Source organism: Aplysia californica, unplaced genomic scaffold (assembly GCF_000002075.1).
Source record: "Aplysia californica isolate F4 #8 unplaced genomic scaffold, AplCal3.0 scaffold00919, whole genome shotgun sequence".
Taxonomy (NCBI): Eukaryota; Metazoa; Mollusca; class Gastropoda; order Aplysiida; family Aplysiidae; genus Aplysia; species Aplysia californica.
Window position 1 is genome coordinate 225,534 of NW_004798189.1, and position 26,739 is coordinate 252,272.

The window sequence follows — 26,739 nt, forward strand, 5'->3', positions numbered from 1 at the left end:
ACTACTACTACTACTACTACTACTACTACTACTACTACTACTACTACTATTACTACTACTACTACTACTACTACTACTACTACTACCACTACTACTGCTGCTGCCGCTGCTGCTACTGCTCATCCATATTATATTATGTGTGTACATAATATCCATACTCATATACAGCTAGATGCAAAGACAATCTGTGATCTGTCTTCTATCCTGTGTGATTTTTTTTTTATGTAGTGTTTTCTTCATTTCTTTTTTTGAAACTCCCCCATCGACACAATTGCATAATTTATTAGGTCGGCTTCTGACCCTACCTGTGAGGGCCCAAACCGGGCAGAGAGGGATGCAATATCCCAGCAGGAAGACCGGGATACTCGATAAACATTTTCTCCCGACTCGGGAATCGAATGTAGGTGTCCTGCTTCCGACAGAGAAGAGCCTAACTGCTGCACCACAGACGCCTGCAACCTGTGTGAAACGTTTCCTATGTCAACAATTGCACACTATACACGCATTTTCGAATCTGTGCATCGTCAGGAAGAGGGCCCAGTTGTACTTGGGAGGGGCGGTGGTAAACTTGCTTTGGCAAGTTCTAAACGAGTGATATCCGAATAGTGACATAATATAATACTGTGATGACAAGTCCTCTGTGGCCAAGTAATAATATGATAGGGAATGACTTAGGTCTAAAAAAACAAAACAAACAGTAGGGAGAGTAAAAATGTAGCACAAAAAAGAGTTAACAGAATAGTGACATAAATTGACACGCCCACTGGAGCCAAGTAATAAAAGCCCAATAAGAAATAGCTTTTGGTCTAAAGAAACAAACAAAGAAATACAAACTGAGTTAAATTAATTGTTGCACAGAAAAATTATAATGCATATATCTGTTCTAAATTTTGGATGTGTGTACTTGTCAAATCAAATGCGATTGGTCATAAGTTCTCCTACATACAACTTGTTTGCTGGGAGAATGCAATGCTAGCTTCATCAAAGACAGGTTGAATTTTATGCCGATTTCTTCGATTTCAATATAATTTGGAGAGCGCCTGCTGGTTTCACCACGATATATAATATGTATGTATGTATGTATATATATATATAAAAGATAGATAGATAGATAGATAGATAGATAGATAGATAGATAGATAGATAGATAGATAGATAGATAGATAGATAGATAGATAGATAGATAGATAGATAGATAGATAGATAGATAGATAGATAGATACTATATTGTGTGTGTGTGTGTGTGTGTGTGTGTGTGTGTGTGTGTGTGTGTGTGTGTGTGTGTGTGTGTGTGTGTGTGTGTGTGTAGGTGGGTGGGTGTGTATTCATGAACATGGGCGGTTGGGTTGTTTTTTGTTGTTTTTGTTGTTTTTTTTTGGAGGGGGGATGTTTCTTTTCTATATAATGGTGTTGTTCTGATTGCTGGAGTAGAGTTCAAAAATATTCTTGAACAAGATTATAAACTGATAAAGCACTAACCTAAGATGGGTTTTTTCGCCTGCTCTTTCTTCATTAAATAGGCATTTACCTGCGTATTTGTGTACTTCTCTGTAGAAAGAAAACTCAACACTAACGCTTTTCCAAACTTGCATATCCCCAGGACCTTGTCGGAGGCAGGGGAGGACTTGATTTGGTACGCTCAAATTTCTTGAAAAGACATAACAGGCTGCTGATACACAACAATAATATGTTTGCAGACTGCCACCAGCATACAACAGCTTTACATTACTGTAAACCCATGACGTTTTAAACGAAAATGAAAAAAAAAATAAAGGAATATTTAAATTAGCACGCCGTTTTCCAGACAACTTGAAGCCTTTGGTTTAGTTTCTCGAGATAGCTTTGGCATGAGTACTTGGGTAGGATTCTAAAATCTTCTTGAACATGGTATACAGATCCTTTCTTTTTCAACCGCCTTACTTGGAGGCGTTGAACTTTGACCTACACACTTTTTAAAATCGGGCATCATCTTTTTGGCAAACTCACCACAGGCACTCACACTCACACACATAATGTTATGATGAATACGTTTCTAGTACAAATTTATCAACTGTTTGTTTAAGCGAACGAAAACTTTTGTTTTTGTGCAAACTCAGCGATAGGTTCATCTTCGAAATTATTAGTTTTCCTTTGGCTTCGTGACCGCATGCGATTTCTAAAGAGTCCCTTGTATTTACCACTTCGCTGCTTCCCTGGGAACTTTGAACAGCAATGTTTTTTGACTGATGGTCTCGCCAGCTTTAATGTGTCCATTGGTTCCTCAAATGATAAATGGAGCATCCTTGGAATAAAAATGGGAATGGTATAGGTTTAACACTCCTGCCAATACCAGTAGGTAATTTCAAAGGCGAGACCTCCAAGTTTAGCGTCTATCTCCGAAAGAACTGAGCCAAGTGGGAAATTCATGTAAAATGCCTTTCCTAGTGACACAACATCGGATCGTAATCTGGCTTGAACGCCCAAACACGTAATCTAACGATTTCAGGCCCAGTGGCCCAATCACCAGGCTACTGACGCCACGGGCGTCTTTAGAGGGAGGGGGGGGGCGCTAAACCCCCAAAGCAGGGGCGAAGGCTGACTTGTTTGACAGGGTAATCAAAGTGAAACGGGATCAGAATCAGATATGGCCTGTAGATATCACACAAGAATCTTACTCGAGGCGGCGACTCTGAGTTGTGAATGAAAACAAATCCGGAATTCATATTGTATGTTCAACCGCCAAAATAATCGGGAAAGTATCTTTTTAAATATCAGTTCCAACTAAAATTAAATTTAACTTTAGATGTGAATACAAAAACGCAAAGCAAAAAAGCAGAGATGTCAGTACTAGATCTATATGTTATAGATCTACCAGTAAGTCTAACTCTTTGGTAGAACATGACAATTATCATTTTTTAAATTTCACATTTGGCTGTTTTTGTTAGCCTTTCGCGGCCAGGAGCTGGTGTCATAATCGAGGTCACGATCTAATTATAGGACGGTAAAAAGTCGAGGAAAAAAAACAAGCACACGCAGCAGTCAAGAGATTATTAGGAGTTAGTTCCCCTCACATTTGTGAGGTAGACTCGACCAGCGTTAGTTAGCATACATAATCAGGGCTTGAGATTGATTTTAACTGTGGCCCCAAAGGGGTGAACAGGGTATATGTGGCAATGAAACAGCTTGGACTGCTATGTACATGTTCCCTTCAAATCTATTGGTAGACTCTTCCAGACTCACTTTAAGCTTACTTAATCAAAGCTTGCCATGCGACTGCTTATGGAGTGGCCCGAGAGGGGTGAGGAGGCTATTTCTGAGGCCGTGAAACCGTTTTGAATGTTAGACATACTGTTCATTGTTGATTACGAACGTCTTTTTACATTTAATTTAAGAGGTTTACGTTTAAGAATGAATTTGACAGCGACAATGTTTCGAAATTAGGAAGGGAAGCAGTGATTATTTGATTATATAGACGCTTCGCCCCTGCCTCAAAGTCAAAATTCGGCTCAAAATTATGGAATTTGTGTTGTAGGCATTTTTAGCTTCCTCAGCCTCTCCTACAACTATTTCATCACATAAAAACCCCAAAAAACCGTATTTTTTTCAATACTGGGTATGTTTGTCACCGCCATTTCCTCATAAAGTTAGTATTTTATTTTTCTTTATCGGCTGTTTTCTCAAAACGCGACTTTTCTCTATACTTTTTAAAATAACTCCATCATTTTTCTTCCAATCTTCATGAAATTTTCACAGAATGAAGAGAAGATATAATACTAAAAATTTGTCTGTTAAATTTTTTATATATGGAATAAATTTTTGTTGGTGGTGTCTGGAGTGTGGATTTTTACGGATTTTTTGAAAACTTGAATGCTACCTCAGGAAAAAATTAATTAAAAATTTTCTAATCCGTTTAGGAAAAAAACAACAGACAATTTTTAGATCTAATGTTTGTAAACACGAATGCAAAAAAACATTTAATTTCCAAGAGCAGTAAGTGCAGTATTCATTACGTAAGACATGTCAACAAAATCCAATGTGGCAGCCATATCCATGGAAACGAAACTTTTTCTCAAATTTGATTGTGGATTTAAAGACTCCTTACTATGTTTGTTACATGTGTGAACTTGGGTAAAATTCGGTCCAGTAATAAGCGAGATAGCCTTCAGGTGTAGCCCCCCCCCCCTCTTAAGTGAAAAAGAAAGCAACAAACAAATTGAATTAGATTTAAATTTGAGTGTCGCCAAGGCTTCGGATAGTGGCAAAAATTCATTGTTGCTCAATATCGGCGTTAAGTCGTTTCAAACTGTTCACTTGTGGACCTCTCCGGCAGGCGCGGTTCGTCCATAGAGCACGGTCGGGCAGTGCCGCCCAAAATGTTTTAATGTTCTATTACGTAAAGCACCAACAAAAGTAAAATAAAAGACGCCAGAAATAAACACTAGCCAAATACATTGTATTATATCAAAACAAAGTCCTCGCTGGCGCGGTAACTGTCATTTCTGTGTCTATAGTGCCGCAAAACATTTACTATGCCTTGCCAAAGTTCATGCGCTGTATCTAAACATAACAGGATATTCAACAGCGGAAACCTGACCTATAAATCGCTCTTTGGGATAACCCAAGCGATGACGCCACTCGTAGAGAGTTTGGCGGTACATAAATATTAATAAGACGGCACATCTCAAATGTGCTCCTGCCGAATAGTGCCAAAACATAGCCCAGAGTAAGCAATCTAAAAATAAACGCGACAGACTGTGCACTATTCGATGCCAAAATTATGTGAGCCCCGGAGCAATCCAGCGAAGTGCTCAAATGAATTGTGATTGGTTCATTGTCTTGCCCCTATTTTAAGTGACTCTGTGACCGTGAACCTGAAGGAGGGGAACGTGACATACTTAAGTCATCCATCGTCCTATGAGTTAAGCTTTTGAAAGGTTTGTAGTGGAGTGGTGAAAGGTATGACTTCAGAGTTCCTTACTAATTTGCGTTAATTTTGCCGCTTGTGTTTTTTGAGTCACTGTCTTTAAACGGCTCCCATAATAAAAAAACCATTTAAGATATCTACTGTATTTTTAGCAAGTAGTAGAGCACTGTGCTTGCTTTTACGATGTTACTTAGCTTTTAGAAATTTATTCTACTGAACCATTATAAATCTCTTCTTAAGAAGTGTTAAGTTAATTTCGCTCCGGGGTATATAATTATAATAACTCAATCTTTTCTAATACTAAATTTGGCCAAACAAGCGTGTGGCAAAATAAGTAGAACATACTAATGTTTTGGGGTTTTTTGTCATTAATTAAGGGATATGACTGAAGAACAAAATAAATTGTAATTGTGCTTGTCCTTTTTCTATGAGAGTGTGCAGTCCTAAGAATCTTTTTTTTCCTCTCTTCAGCTAAAAGAACTATCTCTCTCACAGCTGTTGAAGAAACGTTCTGTTCCGGTGAGTAAGGTCACTTGCACATTTTGTTTTTGGTATGTTGCTGTTGCTGTTGCTATTGCTATTATTGTTTGATTAATTGTTATGTAGTCGCCCCGGTTGATGTTGTTGCTGTGTTGTTGCTATTGCTGTTACTGGTAGTTGCACGGGTGGTTAGAGGGTGCCACTGGTAGGTCCTACTACTTATTTATCTCTCTACCTCTGTGTGTGTGTTGGGGGGGGGGGGGCTCTCTTGGCCAAGAGATTAAGGTATTCGTCTCTCATTCAGTTGGTCCCGGATTCGAAACCTGACAGCGAAGAAACATTTTGTTTTCTGAAATTTTCTCCTTTCATATCCTTTACTGCTCTCTAACAATGTTCTGTCGTCTGCTTTCGTCTCCACTTTTTGCCTCACCTCTTCACCTCTTTTACCCCCTCCTGACTCTTTCTGCAGCCTTTCTACTGCTTCTCCTTGGCTTCTTCTTACTGCTGTCTTTCAGCCTCACCCCTGATCTTATGATATGTAAGATCTACACCTAGCCTTCTGGAACAAGGGCGAAAACTCTCGGAGTTCTCATGTGCAAGGTGTGCCCGTTAAAGAACCGTTAATGGTCCAAAAATCTAAAAGAGTAGGCTTCGGCCGCTACCCAAGCAAAATTCAAATTTTCCTACCAACTGTAAATGTTTGGTGTGTCCCGCGCGGTCATGTGACCTTGTGTAGTTGCGAGCGCCGTAAAGCACTTACCAAAAAAAGAAATAGCTATCTTTTGTTCCTGTATGTCTGTCTTACTTTTCCCTGAGGTGGGAACGGCTGGTATGGTGCTGAAGATGAACAAACGTTCTCTCTTCGAGAGTGAAGTCACCCATTCGCTACCGTTGGAAGGGTGGATATTGGAAGATTTCATGAAGACACACTCTCAAACACACATTCATGAAGACACACTCTCAAACACACATTAATGGAGAGACGTGTGTGTGTGTGTGTGTGAGAGAGAGAGAGAGAGAGAGAGAGAGAGAGAGAGAGAGAGAGAGAGAGAGAGAGAGAGAGAGAGAGAGAGAGAGAGAGAGAAAGACAGACAGGTTGTGGCTATTTAAATCTCCAGGTAGCAACCAGTTTTCTCTGTAAAAGCACCTACCCCCCCCCCCCGGGAAATTTGGAATTGGCCTTTGGCTTGTTTCAAAATCTATTCCTTTCATGTCCTGGTCAACATTGAGTTTCAACTATTCGATTATTTGTTGGTTGTTTCCGTAGAAGCTGTTAAAAACAACAACAACAACAACAACAACAACAACAACAACAACAACAACAACTTCAACAACAACAACAACAACCAAAGGTAGTCATTGAAGGGTCTCAATTCAGAGGGAATGAGGCAACAATTCATTTACATACTTTCAGCCTATGAGGTGTTTCCCCAAACCTTTCTTATAACCATGCAAGGACCACTCTTGACATGTGTGGTGTGGCCCGATCCCATTGGAACATGGTATCTCCAGCGTAACAAATTCTCCCCAAACCTCTCCAAAACTTTCTTAGCACAGTGAGATATCCATCTGATGTGACTGTTGTGGATTTACAGGTTTTGTCTTGAAACCATAGACGGGTAGATCACCCTCTTGTAGCTGAACGCTTTTAAGACCTAAAATTTTTTACCCAATTTGGGTTGAACGTTTTAAAATAATATGATACTTCTCGAACACCTCAGTCCTCAACCGATTTTCTTCAGATTTAAAAATTTCATGTCCCCTTAGTTAAGTTCTATCTGTTACAAGTTTTATTGCGATTAGTGCTCAGATCATCATGTTATCCTTTAAGTGGGTACTCTTTTTTTTTTCTTTAGACACCCTGTACATTAAAGTCTAACCTGTTCAGTTCTTGCTTTATTTCTGCAGAAACCTCCAAATGCGGGTGGAGCGAGCAGTGCTGGAAGTGGAAGATTTGTTTAGGTGAGGTTGACACTCTTCTTCAAATGGAATAAGACTAATTGATTATTGAGGGTTCTACGCCCCTTAAAAGCTTATTATTTAAGATCTATGCTAGACATCCAAATTCAACATAACATTTCTCTAATAAGAGCAGCCCAAGAGGAAAGAGAGTGGTCAAAGTGTCTCAAAGTACTCAGTTTCAAGAACGCTCATTTAAAACGCATTGTTATCCAGCATTGTACAAACTGAGCTAGCGACACGCATTGTGGTTCCCGACACAGGAAGACAGGCCGGAATCTTGTTGTGTATCGGGCACATCGGGGACTTTGTTGAAAGGAGACACACCCTAACAATGAACTACCAGAGTTGTATTTTTCTTTTGTTTCTTATTTGTTTGTTTTTTCGGGGGTGGGGTGGGGGTTGTTAGTAGTTTGTTGTTCCATTATTAATTTATTTATTTTGTTGTTGTTGTTGTTTTGGGGTTTTTTTTCGGGTGGGCGGGGGGGGGGGGGTTGGTTAGTATTTGAGTTTATGTATCGTTATCTTTGTATCTTACTCATTTATTCATTCAGTTCAGTTCGTTAGTTAGTTACTTAGTTAGTTGGTTAGTTAGTTAGTTGGTTAGTTAGTTAGGTAGTTAGGTAGTTGGTTAGTTAGTTAATTAGTTGGTCAGTTAGTTACTTACTCGATTAGTTAGTGAGTTAGTTAGTTTCTTAGTTAGTAAGTTAGTTAGTTAATTAGTTAGTTAGTTAGTTGGTTAGTTAGTTAGTTAGTTAGCTAGTTAGTGAATACATTTGTGAGGCAGCGTGGTGGAATCAGGCTCTCTTCAAAATAATGAAATCGAAGAAAACAGCAGTTTTCTCACTGCCAAGCAATTTTTATCAAATTTTTGTTTTTTGGCTCAACACCTTTTATGTCCCTTTACAAACACATTCCTTCCGAGATTTCACCGAAAAAGTTTATTAAAGGCACAAAAATATAAATTTCCAGTAAATTTGAAATTTACCAAGCTTTGGCGGCCATTTTCTCGCTAATTTTACCTCATAAAACGGGTGACCCCCCACCTCCTTCAATCCAAAATAACTCCACTTCTATTGAAGATGGAGGGGTATTTTTTTCATTGAAAGCAAGACAAATGAAAAAGCTTTAAGATTATACCAATAACTCAGTATGCCCAAAAATTGACGATAGCCTGATCCCACCACGCTGCCTCACATTTGTTTATTTTGAGGAGGGAAGGCTGATCTCCACAGAACACAACACAATATCACTCTGGCCCAACACCTAAACAATTAGCGTCTATGTTGTTATGGGCACTCTGGACTTAGATCCGATTTCCTCGTATTAACATCATTTTCTGTAAGGATGGGTGTCCTTAGTCCACTGGTTAGGCAACCAGAGTTGAAATCAAGAGATTGCAGGTTCGGGGGTTCGAGGCTCAACTGGGTCGAATGATGTGTCCTTGGGAAAGATACTTTACACGAATTTTCCTCTTTGGCAAGGTCCAATTGGAGATGGATGTTGAATTTGAAGGCTCCACCTCTTAAATAGCCTTGCAGTGTTGTATGTAAAAGTAAAGTTATTCCCGCATCCGATCCGGACATTGGAGATTGCCCTGTTAGTGAGACAACTTCCTTGGCAATAAACCTCTATCATATTCTCACACATGTTCTACCTATAATGTGCCGATGTGCCTCCCATTTACTCAAGCAAACAAACAAGCAAGCAAGCAAATAAACAAACATACTAACTAACAAACAAACAAACAAACAAGTGCATTGCTTACACCACCCAATCCCGGTTTTCGTGATTGTCTTAGGTCGGAAGTTTGCAGACATTCACACATGTGTCAGGCTCAGTCCCACCGGAGATAGACTTTCAATTCGGAGGTCCGGTCTCTTAAACAGCCTTATAGTGTTGCAAAGGACGTCGCTTATACTTCAACCAGTACAATTCCGCAGATTTCCTTAAGGATGCATCACTCACAGCCATTGGCACCGCCTTCTGCGGTACTATGTATAGCGGTTGGGCGTGATGCTGTCGTATGTAGGAGACCCGAGTTCCATTTCGGAGTAGGCAGAATCTTTATCGAGTTTCTCGGGCTTTCTGCTGAGATGTTGTATTCCTCTCTTCCCGGTTGGCTTGACTCGCAAGATCGGAAAGCTGTCTCCTTAAATGATCTAAATTTTGTCAATGAGACCGTAAAAACACCTGCATCAACAATTAATTATAAATGGGAGTGAAAGGATCTCGTTGATAATCAATACTTTGTCAGAATATAGATTGGCATATATCACAACACAATTCCTACAACAGCTACTACTGCAGTCGAATTTGCTCTACCCACAATTGTCCGAAACGATTACCTGTACAAACGACCACACCCTACTTTCTCCTTGCATTTTTTTTTACGGTATAGTAACACCGTCCAAGAGGACCCCCTTTGGAAGATGACTACTTTAATCATCGACAATGTGTGGTCGTCTTGAACAGCTTTGAATGCATGCAATAAACATAGCAATGAGCAACATATAATTTGTGTCTATATCTTTTTACAGAGTTCAGAACAAGGCATCCTACGATGTGGACATACTGCCTCATTTATCTTATTCAATTTATTTTGTAATGAGAGCCATAAGCCTACCTGTCCATTTCTACTTTTTTTAAAAATCTTTTATTATTTCCATAACAAGTGTACTAATCATTTCCGAATACAAATAAAACCTTCCTCCTGAGAAAGCATTTGCAATGGCCTTGTCATTTCTTCTTTATTGCATGTAAGAGTGTGCAGCGTGTTTTGGATTTTTTTTTTTCATGTTTGCTTTGCCTTTTTGTTTTTTAGAGAGCATAAAAAGCTAACCAATGGCAGATTTTCTGTTTGATTCCTGAGGACTGGGGGGGGGGGGGGGGGGGGGGATAGACTGAGTTAAACGAACACCTCATCTTATGGTCCTGTCATGGTGTCGATATTCGATGTTTTTGTCGTGGTTTTTTGTGGGGGGGGGGGGGGGGTTTGTTCTGGCTTTTTTGTTGTTGTTTTTTCTTCAGATTACAGTATAAAGTTAAAAGGTGAATGAAAAATAAACTGTGAATAGATACCCGACTGCGCTGTAAGTATTTAAAAATAATGTCTGCTTAAAATCCGTTTCCGTATCACTGTAGACAGCGAAACAGTTCTGTCTTTCCTGCTTCTTTGTCTGGATATATCGAAAGAGGTCTCCTAATATTTGTTGTTTCTGTCCTCATCTTTAACTCGGACTATTTCTGCTTCATGGTGATTTGACAAAGCTCTAGGTATCGATAATAGAGACGAAATAGAACCAAAGGTGAGGCAGCGTGGTGGAATCAGGCTGTCGTCAAAATAATGAAATCGAAGAAAACAGCAGTTTTCTCCCTGCTGAGCGATTTTTACCAAATTTTTGTTTTTTGGCTCAACACCTTTTATGTCCATTTACAAACAAATCCCTTTGAGGATTTCACTGAAAACGTTGATTAAAGGCACAAATATATAAATTTACAGTTTCCATGGACTCTCCAGCTTTGGAATTTACCCAGATTTGGCAGCCATTTTCTCGCTAATTTTACCTCTTAAACCAGGTGACTCCCACCTCCTTCAATCCAAAAATTCTCCACTTCTATTGAAGATGGATGGGTAATTTTTTTCATTGAAAGCAAGACAAATGAACAAGCTTTAAGATGATACCAATGACTCAATATGCCCAAAAATTGACGAGAGCCTGATTCCACAACGCTGCCTCACATTAAGATACCTACTTTGTCTCAAAGAGACTTATAACCTCTTTGACTACGTCTAGATGTTTTCAAAACTGTAAGCGATGACGTCACAGTCACTCTGTCCGGTGCTGCCTTCTTGGTTTAATTTTAACAGAGACAGTACAGCTTGGGCAAGACCGCTAATCTGACCAATCCCGTGGCAACAGGAACTGCGGCGGTAAACTTAAACAAGCCTGGCTGATTCTAAGAACACACACTGTAAGAGGTGTGCAATAAACTGTTTTATTGTTGACAATCTGGATACAATCCTTTTTGTTCTTGGAATTATCTTTCGCTGTGACCATGGGTGTGAACTGATACATGTTTTATTCATTGATCTCGCAAAATTAAACGTTTCAGTCGTGATGTATAATATACTGTGGCTTGCATCATTCACTTATGACTCAAATATCATGCATCAATAGGGTTATCTGTTTAAATATTCGGCTTTGGTATTATTATGCTAGATATATGATTTAGCAGAGGGAGTGGTTCCAGCAAACAACCCCCGTGGGCGGCATCTATAATTCACGATTGGTAAAAAATGGACCAAGAACAATTCATAGAATGAAAAAAAAACCCCACCAAAACATGAGCTGTTTATCTTTGTCAGGTTTACAGAATAGTTCAGCCACGTTAATGCTGTTCTTCTAAAATCAATGCTAGTGTTTTTCAAATACCACTTTCCTGACTTGTTGGCCTGAGTCTGGGATACATGATGGATTCCCTATCTCGAGGACGATGCCTGGTAAAACTGAGTCTAGTAAAGACATTGGAGAAGACCACGGACGATGGCAACTGTACTCCAGCAAAAATATCAACGATTCAACTCTCTGACATGGAGCCACGGTATTGCCCATGGCTATCATCGTCGACTCCGCTTCACCCTGGTATTTTGAACTTTTCACTTTCAGAAATTATCAATGATCTTCATAAGAATGACCCTGGGTTTGAAAATGTTTTTCTATACTGTTGCTAGAGATTCCTACAGCTATAGACAGCAATTGGTGGGGGGTTAATGGACATAGGATTGGAAGGCGGCGGATTGTACATTTTGTTGTGATGCATGCAGAAGGAATGAATTCTTGCGACAAGATTATGATTGAAAAGTGTGGCAGTGAGTTGGGTGGAAGAGGGATGGAAGAAAGAAATGGTAAAAATGATCATGGTGGGGGACTTCCTTCTCGAAAGAAAAAGATTGGCAAGCACAACCGGAGATAAAATGAGCCCCAAAGGCTGGGATTCAAAAAAGGCAAGAATTTCTGAGCAGAAACAAAAAGATGCTCTTGTCAGAACAATAGATATCATTGTGACGAATTCAGTGATGAGGAAAGAGACAGATGTTTACAAAGCATGGAGACTCATATGGGTACAGAGACGGAAATTTGTAATTCATTGAAAAAGATTATGTGAGCGGGGGAAGTGCTTTCTGCGTCTGAAACAAGAGACCAAAGGTTTTGAAAATAAAGCGCATTCGGGTATTTTCAACAACGTAGCTGGCAGTTTACGGTAAGAGTTTGGAGAAAATTTTTTTATGTCAACCATCGGACTTTGGAACATGATGTGTTAGGCAGGAACTGGGTGATGAACGAGCAGTCAAACATGAATGCACGCTTGGCCGATGTTTCCCCTGTGTGGACGGGTTCTTCAACAAACAAGTTATAACGACTATCATCACTTACTGTATGGCTCAACTATTTTAGGACATTTCGATACCCTTTGTAGCATTTTCTGTACCATATCAAAGATTCTGAACAACAAGATGGTTCACTCCTCTCTTTGAACTCATTAAAGAAGTGTCTTCAAAATCCGGTGGCGCTATGTTCTAAAAAGCGCCCGTTTTGCGAACAGGGTTGCCTTTCTTGTGTGGAAAAAAATAAAGTGAATCTAACAAGTTTTTGTATAGATAATAATTAAAATTTCGGAATAACGCCTTTTTAAATTGTTACGCTGACAAAATTCCTATTCAGGGAAAAGGGGCGACTGTTTTCTTCGTTTAATTTGGCTCTAGAGCGAGAGGTCATTAAAATAAAATATACCCAAAGCTCCGCATCAAGCGAACCGGAGCAGTTGATGCGCAAGGGGGTTGCTATCCCTATTCTTCTTCTGGATAAACGAAAAAGAGCTTCAATACAAAGATTGCAGCGACAAAGCGCGGACTTCTGTGGACACTTTTTTAGCCGAGTGAACTATCTTGTTATGTACAACCTTTGACCATAATCATTACTCTATGATTACCATTATTCGATATCTCTTTTTGTCATTGTTCGATACCTCATTAGAATCATTATTGGCTATTTCTGTGGCACTGTAAATATTAGACACCACCATTGTCTAATCAGTATTCGATAACTCCATAACCCCATTACTATTAGAGTTTCCCTATTATTTAATTCCATTTAAATGGTAGCTATCCCGAAAAAAATGCTGTTTTGAGAAAATCGAAGGTAAAGTTTTTGCCCCTTGTTCAGTTTCTATAGAGAGAGTTTTCTCTATAACCAAGCAAATACATTACACCAATGAAACCAAACTTCTCTTACTGGTAGGACAATGCTCACTTTTGGTGTATGTCAAGATTTCTGGAAACCTCCGAAATCTGGGTTAGCTTAAAAGCGACAAATCTAGTCATTATTCGAGAACACTTTCTGGATAATGTAATTTTACTTTGCTCTTGATACTTCACCACCCGCTCAGAATTTTCAGTCAATATTTGAAATTTCCCGTAACCAATTAATATTCGACGCGACTATTGTATTGTCCATTGCCCTGTCATATTTCGATACATTTTAGCGTGACATTATTTGATAGCTTTCTGATCAGAACATCATTTCCATGACATCTAATTAAACTCATTGTAATGTTATGTTATCTACAATTTCTTTTCATGAATTTGAGTGAGGTAAAGTGAAGTGGATTGAGATCACATGCTTACCTTTCATAGACCTCTATAAAATAACGCCAATTTGTTTATATAGTCATTTGTGCAGACATTTAAATTATACTATGGTTTTGCGTAGACTAAATTCCAATATTTGTTGTTTCTATAAAAAACAATCAATAAACGTTTCTTAAGGCATATAAAGAATCGCAACATTTCCCCAATTTCGAAAAAACTTCTTGGTTGTTTTGTGTTTTCATTATTTAAAGCGGTTTTTCTGTTTTTCTGTTCATTGTTGCATAGTAACAACTTTTTAGGTCATTGTCTCCCTTACCCAAGCATTTATTAAGGTTTGTTGTTGATGAAATACTTCATTTAACCTACTTCATGAATGAGGAGTCCTCTGATATTGTGACTGGGTGTTCTGCCTTCAAAATCAACTGTGTTTGGTCCCGTAAGTCATCCCACATTTCAGTTGAGAAAAGATACGGTACTTTGAAAAAAATGTGTAGGCCTAACTATCGGTTAATCTGACTCGTGAAGCAAGGCTGGAGATGAAGGGAAATAACCGAGGAAAACGCTCGACCACCGCAGGTTCAAGAATGCCCATAACTCCTGCTCAATATGGTCAATGGTGTTTGTTTGTTGTTTTTTTGTTGTTGTTTTTTGTTTTGGGTTGTTTTTTTTTGGGATTGTTGTTTTTTTGTTGTTTTTTTTTGCTGTAGTTTGTTGTTGGGTTGTTGTGTTTTGTTTGCTTGGGTTTTTTTTAGCTTTTTTTTGTTGCTTATTTCTTTCTTTTTTTTCTTTTTTTTGGCAGGTGTTAAATGCGCTTGCAACTGCATATATGTCACACACTCACAAACAGAGAAAGAGAGAGGGACAAAGACAGAGAGAGAGAGAGAGAGAGAGAGAGAGAGAGAGAGAGAGAGAGAGAGAGAGAGAGAGAGAAGAGACAGAGACAGAGACACAGAGAGAGAGAGAGAGAGAGAGAGACAGAGAGAGAGAGAGACAGAGAGACAGAGAGACAGAGAGAGAGAGGGAGGGAGGGAAGTGGACAGAGAGTGAAAGACAGAGAGAGAAAGACAGAGAGAGAAAGCAGCGGAGAATATGCGGGACAGAAGGAGAGTTCACACGTTATTGTGAATGGAATACTTGGAAAAAGCTCCAGGTTCCATAAATCTTTGTAAAGTATTCACTCAAAAGCCATTTCCTCAGTCATTTCCCTTCATCTCCAGCTCTTGCTCCAGGAGTCTCTTTGACCGATCGTTTGGCCGAAAAAAAAAAGTTGTTTTTATAACGCAACATCACCTCACAAGCTAAATGTTTAAGTCATAAAAGAAACAGAACGCAGTTGATTTTGAACCACTCAGTCTCAATACTAGAGGAGTCCTCTCTCATGAAGTAGGTAACAGCAACCCGAAATAACTGCTTGGGTAAGGGAAACAATTACCTTAAAAAGTCTTGTTAAACAGCAGTAAACAGAAAAAACAGAAAAGCCGCTTTAATAAGTAAAAAAAAAATCGAGCAAAAACTTTTAAATGTCGAAATATTAGGAAATGTTTCAAATCTTAGTAAGCCCTTAGAGAAAACATTTTTCAAAAGGAACAAAATGACAGATAGAAAATATTCTAAGCAAAACCATAACATAATATAATTATTGGTACACCGACTATATAAATGAATCAAGATACTCGATTATTGAATACGACATGTTAGGGGGTCTCTTGTCACTTCGCTTCACGTCGTGAGTTCGCCACTATAGCGGCATTCTGCTTGTTCAATAAATTGAGTGATAATTTAAAATATTACAATGAACAAGATGAAGAATCAACGAAAATCGAATAACTAGACTAGAAGGTATTGAATGCCAAAGATTGTGACTTGTTTGTTTCTATATATATGGTTGAATGATGACACCTAGGAATTATCTAATGCTGACTTCATGTAAAATAATTATCAAATAATAAGCACGATAATGAGTATCGAATCTTTGATGTTAAAAGGTGATAACTATAACCATATAGTGATAATCATGTCGATATGTTTTAAAAAACTATCGATTATTAAATAATAAAGACAAGATGATGGGAACTCGAATAACGATATCTAAGAAGATATCGAATGTTGAACGCTTAGGTATTGATTATGATCAGGCAAAGAAGGTATCAAACAACGATAGCTAAGGAGACCGAATGACTAGGCAAATGTGGTTGGAAAGGAAGCATCGAATAATAAGCTATATTGAACTTTAAAGAGTGTAGTGCAATGACAGATAGGAATGTATCAAACGATGATCCGGCAATATATCGAATAAATCACAAGGTACGACGGGCAAGTATCGAATAATACAATGTATTAATTACATGGATGTATCGAATAGTGACTGGAAAGAAGGTATCGATTATAGACCTTGAATGTTTGCATCAAACACATAGGGGTGAGGAAGTATCGAACAATTATAGCTGGGAGGTATCGACTATACCGGGCAAGGGAGGATTTTAGGGGTTAGGGGTTAGGGGTTAGGGGTTAGGTTGGTTTTTTAACGCCTGTCTACAATAGCTCCAGAAAAAATGAAATACTAACATCTTCAAACGGTATAAGAGGTCATGCCAGTTGACTACTACATACTGTGTCCTCTAACTAGCACCTGACAATGTTGATCGAAAAAGTAGAGACTCACCCTCTTTGAATTCAAACGTGATTTTTTTTTATGGAGCTTATACTTTTTTTGTTTTGTTTATTATACAGGAATTCAAGCCTGAGAAATGCTGAAAGTTAGATGCACAGGAAGAACGGAACCTCAGCTAGGCGCATTTAAACGATATTTGTTACTATTGTCTTTCGGTGGCATGCCAGTTAGTCACAGGCCCTAAAGTCCCTCTAAAATGTCAATTCAGTTTGTGTTTTCAATTTTTCAACATTTTTGTATGCAAATCAGAGCAAATTTAAATTACTCTGTAAAATTTCAATAACAAATGTTCAAATAAAATTAAATTCATTATTGTGGGTCTGTGACAAACTGGGCCTGTGACGAACTGGACTGAGCTTGTAACAAACTGGGCCTATGACAAACTGTAGTTTGTCCTGTGATTAACTGGGTCTTTGGCTAACTGGGCCTGTGACAAACTGGGCAGTTTCCAGTCTTTCAACCATGCCCCAGACAATAAGATGCAAAATAAGTGACCAAATTTTAAATCTTATTATAACCAATAGCGGGTCTCAAGAGTGGGACAAACATACAAAAGAAGTAGAGAAAAGATGACAATAGTAAGGAATAGGAAAGAAAAAGCAGAAGTTCCCTGTTGTAGTTCAGGCACAATTATGAGCATGACATTGTTGGATAGGCCCATTTACAATTCTACAATTCTAAGTTATAATTCAGCTGAGAATCGAAACCATACCCGCCCCCCCCCCCCCCCCCCCACACCGACTTCAAGGAAGAGAGGGGGAGGCGGGGGGGCCAATTTTGAGGTCTCTTCTTGGGGCGCAAACCTGCCGAACATTGGGTCTCTTGGAGAGTCTTAAAAAAAAAGCGGGCTTGGGATTTGAGAAATTAGGACAATAAATATCGATACTTTTGTAAACACACCGAGGCAATCTTATCAACAATTAGTCATACAATTAATGACCTGACATATTGGGATATTTCACGTAGTACAGCTAAATTTCCACACGCAGATATAGCGCCCCCATTCACCCGTCCTCTTAAATAACCTAATAAGGTTGATAGGGGCATTAAACCTTTATCATGTCATATTATGTTCTCAGTTATGGCCTTCAGACACCGGGTCAACGACTTCCCCTAGTATCGGTCACATAAGGTCAAATATTAGGCGCGAGAGCTGCTAGAATGCTAAAAATATTATTTCTCCATTATGAAACGACAGGCAACAAAGTTTGAACCCATACCTCCCAGTCACCAGGTTTACACTCAACCATTAGGGTCAATTAATTTACTGACAAAGGGCCAGTCAAAGCACTGAAATTGACATTCTAAAGCATTTTGTTTTAACCAGTCAGCTTTCGTTAAGATATTAGTTTTAATACTAGGCCTATAACTCGCCGTCGTCCATGTAGATCTATACTTGTTAGGCCAATGACAGTGAACAGTGGCACAAAGCGGCGCCTAAGCAGCTACATGACGCCTCGTGTCACGGCTGTGCGCAGAAGTGTCATGCTTGAACCGGCTTAGCGCAGAGAACCGGCCACCTGCATTGTGCTGCATTTTTTTTTGGTCCTCCCATAAACGGCTACGTGCAAAATAAAACTAGCCTTAAGCTGACATTCCATATGCCCGAAAAACCGATGCGAACTTCGGGTGCGAATTTCGCTTGCGAATTATTTTTTTCGCACCAACGTTTTTGTCATTGGGTGAATCCATATACCGGAATTTCGCATGGCCGAGTTCGAAATTCGCATGCGAAAATTTTGTTTCGCACGAGGGAGCGAAACTTTTTTCTTCGCATGCGAATTCTTCGTGAAGTGGGCGGGGCTTATTTCCCGCCAAATCTACTTCAAAGGAACGAAGCAGAAAAGAACATGATAGAAGCACTAGATAAGTGGGGAAAACGTCGAAATGTTGATTTCCTTGGTTCGAGAGAGAAGTGTTAAAACCAAGACTGAAAAGAAGTGTTTATTTTCAAGGTGGCTGTCATTTGCATGGCAACCACTTTAAAAAAAAAATTGTGGGAAACTTTCGGGAGTCTATGTAATCTATCTATGCTATCATTTATCGTTTAAATCATGTAATAACTAAAAATAGCTTTTCACTTACACCCACCCCCCTCCTTAATTAAATGCACTTGAATATGATTTCAGTCAGATGACGGATGCGAATTTCGCGTATATGGAAGGAGGGCTCTTTTTTCATCGCACCCGAATTTCGTACACGAAATTCGCACCCGAAGTTCGCATCGGTTTTTCGGGCAATGGAATGCAGTTCTTTGTCTTTCCTGCAAAATTTGCCTTTCTGAATGTACATGCGGCCGGTTTGCGAATATCATTGACGATAGGTAAGACAAAGACTGATAGATGAAAAAAGGCAAATTGGGGACAAACATCTAGCACACAAACTAACAGACAGACAGACAGATAGATAGACATCCAGGCAGACATCCAGACAAACATCCAGACATCCAGACAGACATCCAGACAGACAGACAGACAGACAGACATCCAGACAGACATCCAGACAGACAGACAGACAGACAGACAGACAGACACGTGAACAGACTTTCATCCTCATTTGTGTCACAACGTGGTGGAATCAGGTGCTCGTCAGTTTTTGGGTTATTGGTATCCTTTTAAAGCCTGTTCATTTGCCTTTCTCTTGGTGAAAAAAATGTCATCTATCTTGATTATGAGTCGAAATATTTGCGATTGAAGGAGGTCAGGGTGGGTCGCCTGGTTCCAGAGGTAAAATTAGAAAGAAAAAAGAAAAAAGTCGCCAAAATTTGTCCATAGCCTGAGTCCTGGGAAACTGAAAATTTACGTTTTTTGTACCTTTAATCAATGTTTTTCAGTAGAATTTACACACAAATGTGTTTGTAAATGGACAGAAAAGGTGTAGAACCCCAGAAATAAAAGAGAAAAAAATTTACTCTTGGCCAAAAAAAATGCCGGTTGCTTTGATTTTATCATTTTGACGAGTGCCTGATTTCACAACGAAGTCTCACATTTGTTTTGTTAACACTCAACGCTATACAGATTTGCAGTGCAGTAACGAAACTATAGAACACAGAAACAAGTCAAGACAAAGCTTCGATTATTATTTGGTCGGAGCTATGGAAAACTTTATTACGAATCAAGTGCCATTGTGTACAGATGTCACATAAATACAACTAGGAAAAAAAACACAAAGTATTTCACTCAAAAGGAAAAGGATTGAAAAAAAGTAAACAAGACAACAAAAATCTCACCCATAAGTAGATTATAATCATATTTATAAAATATTTACACCAGTATTTTACAAGAAGAGTTTTTCAAGAATCAATCCGTAGAAAAAAACATACAATATAAGGTTCATAAACATAATGGGACATACTGCAGTAAGGATAAAACAAAGACACAGAATCAGTATTATATTTGTGTTTCTTGTCCTGAGGACCTGGATTTACAATTGTTGATTCAGCATGTATAATATAACAATTGGTTCGATATTGTTTTAGTATGCAATTATATATATTATATATATTCAAATTTATGGATAAATAGTAGCTGCTGTTGCTGCACACAATAAAAGAAATTAATCACATCAGCCTGTCGTGACCTTTGGATATTATATCGACTGCAGTCTGTTCAACTGATTGCATTTTTTTTCCGGGAGATAATTTTTTTTAAAAATTCATTTAAAATTGTACCAATTTTGTTTAACTTTCTCCCTTTTTTAAAATTTAAAATTTGAGTTTCGATGCAATAATCTGGAGCACAAGCAGCCCATACCTAAGATTAAGACAGACACCGCAATCCATAAGAATTTCAAAGTTTGTGGCGTAGTACATCTGAACAGATGGCTGACAGTATAGGGATGTATCCTTTTAATATACACACAGAAAACGAACCCTATGGTTGAAACGTCAAACTTTTGTCTTTGTTTTGTTTTAGTAGAGGTTTTACAGCCCTTGCAACTGCATAAGGCCATATGAGCGCCAAGGGTGGATGTCAACAGAGAAGTCCTTACAGGGAATCAGACTTACTCTGTTCTCTTCTCTAGCTTCAACAGCACAAAGTTTGCTTCGACTTCGACTATCAAGGCACCCCGCAAATAGCGGGTCACAAGAGTGGGACAAACATACAAAAGAAGTAGAGGAAAGATGACGATAGTAAGGAATAGGAAAGAATAAGCAGCAGTTCCCTGTTATAGCTCAGGCACAGTTATGAGCATGACATTGTTGGATCAGCCCATTTACAATTCTACTGTTCAATAGAACAAGAAATGTCCCCCCTTTGGGAATGGCCTAAAGACACTTCAGTCAATGGCACCGTCCCCCAGGGAGGGGGGGGGGGGGTTAAAACTTTTGTCTTTATCAGTTGTGTCCCATAACTGATGAACATTGTGACCGTTGGGTTTTCATACATACAAAGGTAAAACGTGAATAGAAAAATTATTATAATACAAAGCAAATGAACATTTGTATACACAGCTGATCACACTGAGAGAAGAGAAGCTTGCCAACATAGACAGTAAACAGAGACTACGGCACCGACAAAAACTCGCTACAACGTAATTCGTCAACAACTAATAAACTATTTCAGTTTTAGCGTGGCCTTTCCACGAAGAAATCTTGGCCATGTGACATGTCTCTTAGTGAACAGGGTCAAAAGAAGAGCCCCACCCTCACACACACTTTGTCCCTCTGGCACATAATCCGTTGTATGCTTTCCTACTTTTCCTTCCCCCCCCCCAACCACGCCTAGTCACCAGTCTAAGATACGACCTTCGTGCATCAGGTGCATGTGGAATTTCCAGCTAGTTGAGTTCATCATAATAATGGTCACGACGCGGTGGAATCAGGCATTCGTCAATTTTTGGGCATATAGAGTTATTGGTATCATCTTAAAGCTTTTCCATTTGTCTTACTTTCCATGAAAAAATTATCCGTCTATCTTCAATACAGGTTGAGATATTTTTTATTGAAACTGGTTTCAGAAGTAACATTGAAGTTAAAGAGAAAATGGCCGCCAACGTTTCGCAACTTCCAAAGCTTGAGAGTCCTTGGAAACTGAATTTTTTTTAAATTTGTGTCTTTATCGATGTTTTCTAGAACAAGCCACACAGCAATATAATCATGTTTTTAAATGGACATAAGAAGGTTGAGCCAAAAATAAAAATTCTATAAAAATTACCAAATGGTCAGAAAAACTCCATTTTCTTCATTTTCATCATTTTGACGAGCACCTGATTTCACCACGATACCTCGCAATTATCATCTTCTGTATGACATTCTTAGGTAGGTAAAAATCAGTGTCTCACCCTTACTCTACATTCCACATGTGAACAGTACGCTCTGTGAAATATTATTTCTTCTTCTATATTCCTTCATAACATAAAGTAAATGCACATGGCTCCAAATGTGAGTGTGAGTGTGACAAAGCTAAGTGAAATGTTGTGTGGATTGAGACAATTCCCATTTCAGAGTTTCATATTTCTCATTTTGCATCCTTCTGACTAAACTTACTAACGCAATCTACATCAAAGTAATCAATCTGAATCCTCTTTTATAGTCAGAAGCCTGCTGTTTCTTTTTGGTTTTAGTAAGAGTTTTACGGCACTTGCAACAAAATAAGGTCATATAAGTGCCAAAGATTAGAGCTGTTACAAGAGAGTAACAAATATAAAAAAGAAGGAGGAGAGATCAGGACGATAGATGTAAGACAGGAAAGAAAGAGCAAATCACACAACAGCCCCCTCCAATCACCCATGAAGGCTGCTCTGACGTCACTGTTCTTGGTACAGATTTTAAAACAAATGGTGCCCTAATAGACTTTGATAATAATAACTAATAGTAGCCTACCATAATAGACTTTGATAACAATGATTAATAGTGACATCACAGTCTTTTGATAATTATTCTCCGCATCTCAGGCAAATAAAAGCCCTACAACTTCTCTATCTCAAATGAATGGTGTCATTACAATTATTTAGTCTTCGATATTTTGTCTCTGTATCATAAACCAACGGTACCATTATACTTGAATCTGTACCAAAAACACATTTTTGTTACAGTCTCTGATGATAAGCTTCTCTAATACCCAAAAGAAGGCATTTACAACGTAAAAAAAAAAAGAAGCATAACATGTCTGTCCCTTTCTTCTCCTCTGAGGTAGTCAATGATACAATAGGCTGCAACAATTGGGAGAAGATAGTGGTTCTCACATATACAATGCCTAAAGGACGATACACGAGTCTTACAAAGCCATAACAGAGTGAATAATAATAACAACAACATTGGCGCCGAAAGGAACAACAACAACACCAATACCATTAACAACTACAACAACAACAACAACAACAATCCAGATCGTAAGAACATTAAGGGCGAGAACAACATTTTTGATACACACATTGATCAATGTTTGAAAAAAAAAATCCAACACACTTTGAGTCATCAAAGATGCAAACATTCACTGGCCTTTTTATATTTCATAAAGTACTGCTTTCTTCACATCCTCTCATTTAGAACATTCAGAAACGACATTCATGGGAAATAACACAAAATAAAAGGTTTCAAATAACAAACTTTCCTCTTCTCATTAATTTGTTGTTTTGAGCCACAGAAAAGAATATCCTTATTCTGGTCATTAAATAGCTAATTAATATATTCGTTTTAAAATAGCAATGGACTTCTTTCTTCTTTTTCTTGTTTGTAAGGCAGCTCCTTCCTGGACGGCAAGAATTCACTCAATGAGAGAGAACTTGGGGTATATTAAGGGCGGTAACTACAACAATTTATAAATGGAAATTGCTCGGGGTTTCTTTTTATGGGTTGTGTCCCCTTGCTACATATCCAATCTCCAGCAACAACGACAAATATTAAAAAGCTGCTAGCTGTGACAGGTTCTATTCCTATTATTATTGTGGTGGGGCGGCCAGTTCCTTTTTACGCCGCCTTTACTTCCCCAACTCGAAGTCAGGTACCCATTACTGCTGGGTGGGCAGGAGAAGGTGAAAAAAACTTGTGTCCGAACCGAGGCTCGAACCTGGACTTTCCGCTTCGGAGACGAGCGCACTAACCGCTCCGCCACCGCACCCTCAATTATTAGATGCAGCCTACATTAATTGCCAGTATATGATATCTGTAAAATAGACAATCTGAAAATTATGTATTCACATTACTTGGTAGTATTCTAGTCAAAGAAAACCAGTTCAACTAAAAACATCGTATTTCTTTCTTCATGTTTCTTATTTTTGTCATCCAGCCCATCACCGACAGAAAGTGCTCGGCATTTGCGGGAAGACCCGAGTCAGCAATCCCTGAAAATATCGATAAAATTTATCAAACTATCGAACTTTTGTTTTTTGCGGAAAAAACATTCACCGACAAAACAATTGAAAAACGCCTTAAGTGAACTAAAAGGGTGATTGAAAAGTGCATTTTGCACAAAAAATCATTTTTAAAATTCCTGTTTTTTCTGTTTTCTCAACATCTGCTTTTTGGAATATTATGCGACGTCCTTGGTGCAAGGAGTTTGCCAAAACTACTCAAGCTTGAGGGTTCAAATTTAGAATACAAAGTGCTTTCAGATCTATTCTGGGGATCTATGTGAGGAAATTGGGAAATATTGGTAACTGGTGGAAATATTCACATATTTTGTAACATGTACCCCAAAATTCGTCAACTGACTCTCGGGGGTCCATACTTTGGGCTCACTTTTTTAAAATTTTTACAGGTAGGTCAAAATCCTTAAAAAGATCCCCAGTCCATACAGGTTTGCACTTGTGGGCCAAATTTCAGCATGCAGTTTCAATAATAATATATCTTCAATGAAATTCTTCTGTACTAAGAAACTGGTTTCAAAGTCCCAAAAAATCAACCAATTCACCCTTAGTACATCCTATTTACCTATGAACGTCTTGCACAATTACAAGAAAGTGAATAAAAATCATTCGTTTTGAAAATGTTTCGAGGAGGGTACTTAATAATTAAAATGGTAGCCATGCATCATGTGACCAATTTGCATAATAAAATAAATCATGGATAACAAAGCTTCGGTAGATTTCTAAATGAAAACGTCATAAGTCGAGAGGATCTAGTTTTTTGGGGGGCTTTTTATTTTCTATATATATATTTGTTACCTGAAGTACACTGGGAGGGGGGGGGGGTTATCCCCCCCCCCCCCAACCCCCTTTAGGAAAATCTTACTGAAAAACGTGTGGTTTTTAGGCTAAAAATTTATATACGAGATTGCAGGTGGTAAATAGAAGGACTAGGCGGCCTTTGCTTTCTCTCACAAACAATTTCTCATGTTCAGAAAAGTCTGTGTTTAGCCCAACACCAGCAGAACACACACTATTTATTTTTTCTGACAAATAAATACATGATCATAAAAACAGTTCCGGGGATATTCGATTTCCATGACTTTTCAACTGTTAGGGCCAATAATTTCAGCGGTCCAGGAATGTTCGAGGCCAATGACTTTTCATTTGTTAGTGGGCAATAATTTGAGCGTTACGGGGATATTCGACTTCAATGAGTTTTCAGTTGTCAGGGGCAATAATTTCAGCAAAGTCCACACTCCGGGAGACAGAGTTTACCCACCGCTACACCGGCAAACCAGCCACCTGTAAAACATTCTTTTCCGAGAGACTTACGCGAGGGTAGATCCGCACACACAAGCAACAAAGATGCTGAGAAAAGTATATTTTCGTTCCCACGGACTTACCAGCACAATGCCGTCACGGTTGGGAGCCTGAACATAACATAGAACAACACAAACACACACACACACACACACACACACACACACACACACACACACACACACACACACACACACACACACACACGCACACACACATGGAGGATACCCGATGAGCCACCCAACCAGGCGAGGACTCCACAATAGTTTACGCCACAGCTGCTTGCTTTTGGGGGGGGGGGGGGGGGGGCTTGCATAATCATCACTTCTCCCACGTCAAGGTTCCATGATTATACCCGCGGTTTTATGTTTTTTATGATTCCTTTTATCTAGAGATGAAAACATTTACAATAGGAAGAGCTGGAATCTCGCCAAAGGCATAATAAAGTGTATCTGGTTACGAGATATGTAATGAATAGCTCAATCCATAAACCACAATGTATTATAATTCACAGCCACGGGGTATTTTTCAAGTTTGAAGAGTGAAGATTCTGTTTGAAAAAAAAATTAAGAGGTTCACCAACACTACTGGCTGTACAGCCTGACATTAATACATTTACATGTAATTTTGTATTTTAAATATGTTTCTACTTGTTTACATAAAATATGAAGACTTTGGAGCGCTTATTTGTCAAGCATATTGATAACAAGGCCATAATATATGGAAACTGCATAACAATATGTTTTACATATGTTTCACGGAATGAGAACAAAGTACGTTGAAATTCCTATAAAACTGAAAATTAATGTTTAATGTGTCCCGCGCGCTCATATGACATTTTGCCGTTGCGAGCGTCGCAAAACACTCACCGAAAAAAAAGTACATTGACCTATACTTCCCACCCTCAGGACGTCAAAAGCGATATAAATTCATTCAGCTAGTCGGTACCGGCGTCTGTGGTGCAGAGTTTAGGCCCCTCGCTGTCGCACGCAGTAGACCGGAGTTTCATTCCCGAGTAGAAGACATTTAAAAATATGAGTATCTCAGTCTTTCTGCGGGTTGGCGGTGACAGGCAGTGTCGAAAGTCCGCCTTCTAGATTATCTAAGGAGTGTTGATGGGAACGTAAAACAACTTACATTTTAAAAGAAACAACAACAACAACAAAACTAGACAGTTTTGCAGAATCTAGTCGGAACCTGAACTACCGGCTGACCGAGGAGACAGCGCACATGTAATGTATCAAACAAATATTGCTTTGAATAGAGTGTTCCCTCCTCACGATATGTTCCTGAAAACTGTACTGTACTGTACTGTACTTTTACTACTGAAGCTCTGCCATCCATGAATAATTATGCAAATTGGTAACATGATGCATGGCTACCAGTTTACTTTACTTTACTCTACATTACTTTATATATTATTTTATCCTTCATCTTGTGTTGTTAGTTGTCGAGGGGGTGGGG

General features: G+C 38.8%; 1 long non-coding RNA gene across 1 annotated transcript; it reads left to right on the forward strand.

Moving 5' to 3' along the window:
- The first annotated feature begins 1,599 nt into the window (after positions 1 to 1,599).
- Positions 1,600 to 10,068, forward strand: LOC106013463. Its single transcript, XR_001185353.2, has 4 exons — positions 1,600 to 1,633; positions 5,375 to 5,422; positions 7,292 to 7,345; positions 9,883 to 10,068. It is a non-coding gene; the product is annotated as an uncharacterized LOC106013463 (long non-coding RNA).
- The last annotated feature ends 16,671 nt before the right edge of the window (positions 10,069 to 26,739 follow it).